Raw genomic sequence first — 10,178 nt, 5'->3', positions numbered from 1 at the left:
TCTCTCCAATGAAGCAACCATGTATTTGCTCTGGTTGATATCTAGGAGATTTGGGGTTAGGCGACATATGATTGAAGAAGAGCCACCACTGGAGAGAAGGATGTGGATTCACCCCCTTGTGAAGCTCAGGAAAACACATAGGCATTTTAATATTCTCTATGGCGAAATGCGGAAATTTCCACCAAAATTCCAAGCCTACTGCCATCTCACCATGAATTCATTTGACAACATCCTTGGCCTTGTGTACCATCATTTGAAGCATCAGGACACGTGTATGCGCCTCAGCATCTCCCCTGAGGAACGACTGCTGGTGACTTTACGGTAGGTGTTGTCATGTATACTCATGCTTTATCTGATATTTTGGAATACATGTTAAATCTCAAAGGCATCATTTTGTTGAAATTATGTAATTTTAAATTTAGGTATTTGTTGAAAACTTATATAGATCAAATAACCTCATTGTAATCTTAAAATATGATCTGATAGCTCACATCTACCATTTTAACTCTACCAAAATTAAAGAAACAATAGTCATAAATCAAACAATCTTGTTTATTAAACAGAAAAGTAAATATTTTTCCAATATGTAAAGTAAATATCAACACGTATGTTTTTCCAACAAAAGCAATAAAATAATAGTTATACACAGTATCTCGCCAGTCATTGGATGACACAAATATTAGTTTTGGAAAACAACTTTCATGAATAGTCAAAGTAATGTCATTTTTTTTTCTATTTCAGTTACCTTGCAATTGGGCAATCCATCAGCAGTCTACATTTCGAATTCTTATTGGGAAGGTCTACAATTGGCAAGATTATCCTGCATACCTGCACTGTGCTATGGGAGACCCTTAGGCATCATGTCATGCAGCTACCTTCAACACAGGAATGGATGCACATGTCAGATGAATTTTTGGAGAAAACAGCGTTTCCTAATTGTATTGGCGCCATTGATGGAAAAAACATTAGAGTGAAGAAACCACCGAACTCTGCATCAAGATATTTTAATTATCATAAGTTTTTTTCTGTAGTTATTTTGGCCATGGTAGATACAAACTACTGCTTATTATTTGCTGATATTGGGGCCTATGGCAGTGCCTCAGATGCACGCATTTTCAGAAGCTCACGTCTAGCAAGACGATTAATGTCTGATAGTTTAAGTTTGCCTGCACCAAGACCATTGCCTGGTAATAATGGCCCTATTGTTCCTTTTGTCATGGTTGCAGATCAGGGGTTTGCATTGTCTAGGCATTTGATGCGTCCATATCCCAGAAGGGGGCTGGACAGATCAAAAGCCCTATTTAATAGCAAATTGGCCAGAGCACGTTGCTATGTTGAATGTGCCTTTGGCATTTTGGCCTCAAGATGGCACATTTATCAAACCACCATCCAACTCCAACCAACCACCATCAAGGCTGTCATTAAAGCTACAGTAGTGTTACATAATTACTGTAGATAACATGAAAGCAATGACGAAGACATTGAGGAGTTGCCTGCATTAAATGCACCATTGGTAGAGAATGGTATTGTTAGAACCAATGTGTCCACTTCTGGTCTACAAGTGAGGAATCAGTTTAAAGATTACTTTAGTTTAAATCGCCAAAGTCATGTATAAATTTGACATTGTTATAGTTTATATCACTTGTTTACATAAGCACAAACACATATGTAATACAAAAGAGAAAATGACCATACATAGGTATTCTTTGTGGTTTTTTGGTTGGTTGGTTGTGTTTGTGGTCCCAATAAGCTATTGGGATTTTACTTTATTGCTATAAAATCAGGTTTGGGTTTTTTTTGCAAGTAACTGAAGAAGTGGGAAACGCGCGTCGGGATAAAGGACGGTCACGCCAATCTACATCACAGTCAGGTCAGTGTATCTCTACATTGCCGTAGATTTCCCCAGTCACTCGGTGGAGGTGATTGTCTGGGGCACGGACGCTGTTGCCACTGCTTGCTATTTTACTCGCAGTGGAGCCACTAGAGATTCACTTTAAATATATTGGCAGGATGATCCTTGTACGTTTTGGTAGGAATCCCTATGAATCTGGGATGCATAATATCATCTGCAGCAATAATTAACTAGTCCATTGCACTTCAATATAAATTACATAGCCAGATGTTTGCACAGCGGTTATGGCAGGGACTGTAGGAGAGCTTTAACAATACAAACACAGGCTATTGGATGTATTATCGTTAATTAGACAGCAGTGTGGAGGCCACTGTCATAATGTTGGTATGTTGACATGTCCAGTGTGATAAATCTGATATCTCTTGTTTTGACACATATGATTGTTAATTTTTATCTGATTCAATAACGTTAAGCTTTTCAGGTTAAAACACGGTCCCTAATGGTTCTTTGTGGTTACAAATTCTAACAGGCAGGTAATGTTATTGAAGTGATAGAGTAATTGCTATTGAATTTTTTAAAAGGAAAACACAAATATGACCCCATGCATATAGAGTAAGTAATGTGTTACATTTTGAAATGTTTTCCGACCAGCAATACCCTAGAAAACATACCAAAATGTATAATAATACATACAATATCACATTATGATTCAACTAAATCCTCTAGGCTAGTGATGCTTTCCTGTGTAGTCTCTATTGCATTGACATCTACAGAATATGTTTGCTGCACAACACTAGATGTTGTAGTGAGTGACTGATCAGTGTTTCCACTAGTAACAGTTGTTGTACTTGGAACAAATAATGATGCAGTTGTTTGAGCAGATGGAAGACCAAGTGTAGGTGGTACATATTGATGTGTTGGAAGAGGCTGAGTATGTGTGTATGTGAAGTTAGTTGGGTAAGTCTGATGTTGAAAGTACTGTTGTTGTAGATTATTAGGAACATAGTAGGATGTTGGTTGTTGAAACATTTGAGGTAGTCTATGAACATTACTAACAATACTAGGATAGTTCAAAGAGGTTTGCATTGGTGTCTGTTTGGGTACTTGTGGGACAAATGATGGCTGTTGAGATGGCCTTTGTGTCATTAATGTACCTGTTTGGTGTTGGACAATTGTTGGCCTAATTTGTACATCACTTCCCATAGAAGAAGATGGACACTGTATATGTATTTGTTGCACTACAGGATTTAGTTGAAAATTAGAGAAATGTTCTTCAGTTTGGGTTTCCACAGTTTGTTGGGTTGTGTTTGTGTGTGGACCATGTGGATTAGCTCTCCATTGCTCTATCACTTCAAAACAATATATGGGTTCTGGCTCACGTTGGGTAGCAGATATTAGTGTTATTAAGGACGCCCTCAATCTGTCCTGCCTATCAGGTGCAACCAATGCAAGAGAGGGAGAAAGGGAGCTGCAAAATTTCTCTCCATCACTCTCTGGTATCAGTGAATTCATCATGTGTATTATTCTGGTATCAATGATATCTGGCAGGGAACGTAAATCTTCATAACGCCTATGTCTGCGACCACGGATAGATTGTGCTACTGTGCGCATGGTATTAGTTGATATTCTTGGCTGTATGCCTGCATGTTGCTGTGGACTACTCTCTGCAAGAACTGGTGAAGGGCCACTTTGTTGCCCTGTAGACTGGCCTGGAATTACATTAGTGGATTGACTTGTTCCCAAACCTAAATCAGAGGACATTTCTTCTGCGTCTGGCTGGCTGGTGTTGGGGATTGTTGGTGGTTGATATGAGGTAGGCTCCATCTCAGAAGCAGAGGTTGCTGTAATACTGCTGACTGGGCTTCCTCACTATGTTCAAGGTTATCCTCTGTACTTTGAAGAAAGAAAAAAAAAATAAATAATTAATGTGTGCATTTAGAAAAAAAAAATACCATGTGATGTAATGGTTTAAACTTACTTTGGTACTTCCATAATGGGCATGAGGAAGGTGAGTCTTTCATAATGGACATATTTTTTCTTTTTGGCTGCGGCAGCTGTGGTTGCCACTGGGTTATATTCTCTTCTGAACTGGTCACGTGCTGAGCGCCATCACCGTTTAACAAGATCCACTGTTTAAAAAAAAAAAAATTGGTATACTAAGGTCACAAATTATAACAATTGAATAATAAAAAACCCCAAAAACATTATTCTTCTATTGCAGCAATTTAAATAAAATGGAACACACATCCATGTGTATGAAAACAACAACCCATAACACTCATTTAGTGACATAATAACACAATAAGCATGAGAAAGAAAACAAGATCTCCAGTAAAAAGATTAAACCACTGTATAATCATTTATCTCCTTTTTTACTTACAAAAATAAATACAAAAAAAACCTACAGTAAGCCATGAGAAACAAAATGTCTATAAACCCATGAAGTGCCATACGTTCCTCAAAGATTTACCATTATACACTACACATTACTGTTACCATTCCAGACATGGTGACACCAAGGGACATGCATAATAAACCAAACATGAAAATACAACTCAAAATGTATAGACATTTCACAGCACATTTAGAATAGAAGTAGCAAAAAATTGAACACAAAAATCTAAATCAAACATGTTTAATAATTTTTGCTTGACCACCCTGAAATGCCTTTTGTACACGCATAAAATGCTTTGCAGGCCACATATATGTCGCGGGCGGAGGAGGGGACGCCACGCTCTCCCTCTGCTCGGGTCCGGCTGGCGCTGCGGCTGCTGCGGCCTGCCGCTGCTCGGTGGCTCGAGCGATGGGCCGGATCCTGGGGACTCGAGCGGCGCTCCCTGCCCGTGAGTGAAAGGGGATTGGTTTTTTGGATAGTTTATTGTCCGTGACGCCACCCACAGTTGTGGTGATTTGTTGACACCACCGCTGCTCTGTATGGGGATCCCGGGAGTGATGGTATGGAGCAGCTAGATGTTAGTCCTCCACTCCGTGGGTAGGGGGTTGGTTGTCCCGGGGCCCAGTGATGAGGTGGGTGATGAGGGATGGCGGGGCCGGTGCAGGGCTTGGTGGGGTGCAGGGACGCGGGGGCAGCGCTGTGCCTTGCGGCACTGTGGTACTCACTCAGCCTGAGACAGGGACACAGTTCTCGGTAAAACACACGGCTGGAAAGACGGTTCCCACGGACGGCTGCACTTGCTGTTCCCCAGTAGTTGACGGTAACGGTCCCTTTTCCTGCACCTGAGATGATGATGGTAACGATGGGTTCCCACCGGTAACCCGCTCCCCGTCTTGGATATGGGCCGGAGGAGCCCTACTTTGCCCGCAGGCGCTGGCCCTGAGAAACTGGTGCCCTGGCGGTGGCGGTGTCTCTCTCCAACGGTTGGACTGTTGCCTTCAATCGGGACTTGGTTGTTGGGAGACCCAGAGGTCCCCTTCACTAACGGATTTGGCAAATTCACGGTGACTCCTAGCCTTGCCGGGATCCGAAAGGCCCCTGCCACTGGTGCTGGCTTCACTTTGTATACCGCTCCGGTACCGCCGGGCCACCACCCGTCCGCGGTCCTTTCGGCAACCTCCAGTCAGCCGCTCCTGCGGACAGTCACCGCCGTCTGCTGACCTTGCTGTCTCAGTCCGGGGCACACACCCGGACCAGCTTCAGGCTTTACAAACTGTCACTTTTTACTCCTCTCAAGCTCCTCTACTACTTCCCTTCCTTCTACTTCCACTAACTTTTCTTAACTGTCTGGTTCTCCCGCCTCCAGGGCTGTGTACTCCTCGGTGGGCGGAGCCAACCGCCTGGCCCACCCCCTGGTGTGGACATCAGCCCCTGGAGGAAGGCAACAAGGATTTTTGGTTAGCCTTGATGTTCCTATCTGGGGTGTAGGGTGTGGTGGTGTTATGACCTGTGACCCCTGGCTTGCCCAGGGCGTCACATTCCCCCTTAGCAAAATGCAGACCATCCGCGGGCTGCCCGTCCAACACCGGTTTTATTTTCTGAAAATATATAAAAGGTAAACATAATACAATTTATGACATCATCCCACATCGGGAGGTTCAGTACTTAAACGTTGCTAACAGTTTTAAACGGTTGTTACTGCCGCTCTCTCCCACCCAAGTAACCTGGCCCTGATGCTGCCCCTAAAACCCAGGCAGCACCCCTTGACCCCAGTCCAGCACAAGTTACTCGAGCGGGATCTGTCCTTCCCCTCCAGAGGGTAGCCACCGGTTCCTGTGGTGGCTGGGCCCCAGCCTGCTCCACTGCGGGCCCTCCCTCCAACATGCCTCTCCGGAGGCGGTAACGGTCAGCTGTAACAACAGATTTTTATTTACAACCCACTTAACGTTTGTGGTTGCCCTGCAAGTTCTCGGGCCTGTTCATAGAAGTTTCTATGCAAAACAACTTTTTCAAGCGGTCCCCACGGGGACAACGGTGCCGGCAATGGCCGGTTTCCAATCACGGTAGACAATCAGGTGAGGCTTCGGTAATCATTTTTCATTCTCAAAAACTTTTTCAAACACACGCTTTCTTCCCCCTCTCTTCTAAAGAACGGTTTCCCTGTACCTAAGTGGGGGCCTACCTAGGTTGGGACGGGTGGACCTCCGGGGTCCGGTGTCAGTGGGGCTAGGCAGTGGGGCAAAGGGAACAATCAGTTCCTCCTCCCTGCTAACGTGTGGGGCAGGCGGAGGCATAGGGGAGCTGGGCGCAGGTTCATCCCTGGGCACTGGCACTGGTTCTGGCTCACGGTTGACCGCCTCCATCACTTCTTCATCCACAGGTTGTGGGAACAGTATCACTGGAAGAATCACCGCGCCGTTCTGTGTAGGCCAGTCTGCTGGGAAGTCACCCATCACAGTGTGGATCACCTCTTTTGCCTTCTCTGCTGGTAAAGGAACTGGTACTTCAACCGTTGCCCTCAATGCTGGTGGGCACCTTTTCAGATGGTCCCGGGAAACCGTGGCCAAAGTGCCCCCTTGGTCACGACTGATCTGGTAGGCCTTCCCATCTTCCCATCCTGTGGGCTGTATGACGTATGGGGTTTGTTCCCATTGATCATCCAGCTTGTGGGTCTTCCTCTTCCGCTTTAAAACCACATCTCCAGGCTGGAAAGGGCCCGCAGACGCCTTCTGGTTGAAGCGCCGCTCCTGTTGTTCTCGACTCTGACTTCAATTCTTCTCCACATACTCCTGAATCTGTTGGTACTGCACCCTCCGCCGGGTGTCCCATTCAGCCGTCGAGGGGAGTGTCTCCGGGGCTTCCAGTCCCATTTCCAGGTCCACCGGCAGTCGGCCGGGACGAGCCCTCATCAGATATGCTGGGGTGCACTTTGTTGAGCTGGACGGGATATTGTTGTACATATCGACCAAGTCAGGCAGCTTCTCCGGCCACAGGTCCCGCTCTTCCAGCGGCAACGTCTTGAGGAGGCCAAGGACCAAATGGTTCATCTTCTCACACATACCGTTGGTCTGGGCATGGTAAGGCGTGGTCCGGATCTTCTTGCAGCCGTACAGCTGACAGAACTCATGGAATACCTCCGCTTCAAAGGCTGGGCCTTGGTCAGTAAGCACCTTCTCAGGGTATCCATGGGGTTGACAGAAGTAAGCTTGGAACGCTCTAGCGGCGGTACGGCCGGTTAGGTCTTTGACCGGGACAACCACCATGAACCGGGAGTAGTGATCCACTATGGTCAGAGCGTAAGTGTACCCACTTCGGCTGGGGGTGAGCTTTACATGGTCCAAGGCGACCAGCTCCAGCGACTGATGTGTAATGATGTGTAATGATCGGGTGTTCTGGCCTTCTGGCTAGCTTCGTCCTTCCTCCTCAGCGTACAAGGACCGCACTCTCGGCACCAGGCCTCCACAGACTCCCGCATCCCACTCCAATAGAACCGCTCCCTCAACAGCATCTCCAGCTTTTTCCATCCAAAGTGTCCGGCACCATCATGGTATGCCTGCAGAACAGTGGGTACATCAGCTTGGGGAATAACCAACTGGCGGATTTTCTCATGAGTCTTCGGGTTGATCAGCTCACGGTACAGCTTCCCTTGATGTAGAAACAGCCAGGTCCGTTCCTTCCACAAGCGTTGAGCTTCAGCTGGGGCGGCAGGGTCCATCCCAATAGCGCCTTGCTCCACCAGGGTCTTGACTAGGCGGACAGCGGGCGCCTGGTTTTGAGCTTCCTGCCACTCCTGACTGGTCCGTGGATCCAGGTTCACCCTTTGTTGATGGACATGTACTTTCTCAGTTGGTGGCTGGTGAAATGCAGGCAACTTGATCTCTTCGAGGTCATCATCCTCGTACCCTCCTTCTGACAAGTGGGTCATCCGAGAGAGTGCATCAGCATTAATGTTGACACGACCGGCCCTGTATTTGATAGTGAAGTCATAGTTGGCTAGCCTGGCCACCCACCGCTGCTCCAACGCGCCCAACTTGGCCGTGTCCAGGTGAGTCAACGGATTATTATCCGTGAAAGCGGTGAATTTTGCTGCGGCCAGGTAGTGGCGGAACCGCTCGGTGATAGCCCATACCAGTGCCAGGAGCTCAAGCTTGAAGGAGCTGTAGTTCTCAGGGTTCCTCTCGGTCGGCCGGAGTTTTCGGCTAGCATAGGCAATCACTTTCTCCTTTCCGTCCTGGACCTGGGACAGGACTGCCCCCAAACCCACATTGCTGGCATCTGTATAAAGGATGAATGGGCTGCCATAGTCAGGGTATGCTAGGACCTCTTCTCCGGTCAAGGCCGCTTTCAGCTGGCGGAAGGATTCCTCATGCCCGTCTTCCCACACCAGTGGGGCTCCGATGGGTCTACCACCTTTGGTCTGTCCCACGAGGAGGTCTTGCATGGGGGCAGCCATCTTCGTGTACCCCTTGATGAAGCGTCGGTAGTACCCCACCAGACCCAAGAACTGCCTTACTTCCCTCACTGTGGTTGGTCTCGGCCAGTCTTGGATGGCAGTGATCTTCTCAGGGTCGGGGGCGACACCCTCCGCACTCACCACATGCCCCAGGTACTGCACTCTGGGTTTTAGTAGGTGACACTTAGAAGGCTTCAACTTCATCCCGTATTTGGCAAGGAATGCGAACACCTCGGCTAGGTGCTCCAGATGGGCTTCATACATCTAAAAGTACACGATCACATCATCCAGGTATAACAGGACGGTCTCGAAGTTTAGATGTCCCAGACAGCACTCCATCAGCCGTTGGAAGGTTCCAGGGGCATTACACAGCCCAAATGGCATACTATTGAATTCACAGAGCCCCATTGGGGTGGTGAAGGCTGTTTTCTCCCGGTCCTCCGGTGCCACTGCCACTTGCCAGTACCCACTGGTGAGGTCCAGGGTAGAGATGAGCGAACCGGTCCCGGTTCGGCTTGAGGTCGGTTCGCCGAACGGACCTCCCGTTCGAGTTCGGCTCGTCGAACGTTCGACGAACCGAACTCGAGCCAATAGGAAACAATGGCAGGCAATCACAAACACAGTAAAACACCTAGAAAACACCCTCAAAGGTGTCCAAAAGGTGACAAACAACTCAAACACATTGGAAAGTGACAAGGACATATACTCATGCGAAAACAAAACAGCTGGACAAGGAAAAAGAGGAGGACACACAGATATAGGCATGGCACGCCATTCTAAAATCATGTAAAACACCGCAAGGTGACTCCAAGCATAGTCTCCCTTTTTTTCCAAAAATTGGGCCCCACACCCACCCACCCATTCAGTGGCAGCAGTTGGGCCCCAGTTGTACAATTCACAGCTAGATTTGCAGCAAGCACATTCAAAAATACGCCATTCTTATCCGTCCCCAGGATGACACCGGGGTAGGTAGCAAAGTCTTTCCTGATCCCAGCTCTGTTCATCTTGGCTTCTTTTAAAAACACAGCAAGCAAGGGTTACTCCAAGCGGAGTCTCCCTTTTTTCCAAAAATTGGGCCACACAGACACCCACCCCATCAGTGGCAGCACTTGGGCCCTAGTTGTACACTTCACAGCTAGATTTGCATCAAGCACATTCAAAAATACGCCATTCTTATCCGTCCCCAGGATGACACCGGGGTAGGTAGCAAAGTCTTTCCTGATCCCAGCTCTGTTCATCTTGGCTTCTTTTAAAAACACAGCAAGCAAGGGTTACTCCAAGCGGAGTCTCCCTTTTTTCCAAAAATTGGGCCACACAGACACCCACCCCATCAGTGGCAGCACTTGGGCCCTAGTTGTACACTTCACAGCTAGATTTGCATCAAGCACATTCAAAAATACGCCATTCTTATCCGTCCCCAGGATGACACCGGGGTAGGTAGCAAAGTCTTTCCTGATCCCAGCTCTGTTCATCTTGGC

General features: G+C 47.3%; 1 long non-coding RNA gene across 1 annotated transcript in view; it reads right to left on the bottom strand.

Annotated features, from left to right (window-relative positions):
* Positions 1–636: 636 nt before the first annotated feature.
* LOC142244091 (uncharacterized) overlaps positions 637–10,178 on the bottom strand; it is a 44,796-nt gene continuing 35,254 nt past the window's right edge. Inside the window, exons 2-3 of the long non-coding RNA XR_012724435.1 lie at positions 3,831–3,981; positions 637–3,745 (exon numbers count right to left, since the gene is read on the bottom strand). This is a non-coding gene — a long non-coding RNA (uncharacterized LOC142244091). The remainder of the gene's footprint in view (positions 3,746–3,830; positions 3,982–10,178) is intronic.

Source organism: Anomaloglossus baeobatrachus, chromosome 6 (genome assembly GCF_048569485.1).
Source record: "Anomaloglossus baeobatrachus isolate aAnoBae1 chromosome 6, aAnoBae1.hap1, whole genome shotgun sequence".
In the NCBI taxonomy this organism is placed as follows: Eukaryota; Metazoa; Chordata; class Amphibia; order Anura; family Aromobatidae; genus Anomaloglossus; species Anomaloglossus baeobatrachus.
The sequence above is the reverse complement of the archived record's forward strand: the minus strand, read 5'-3'. Positions and strand labels throughout refer to the sequence as shown.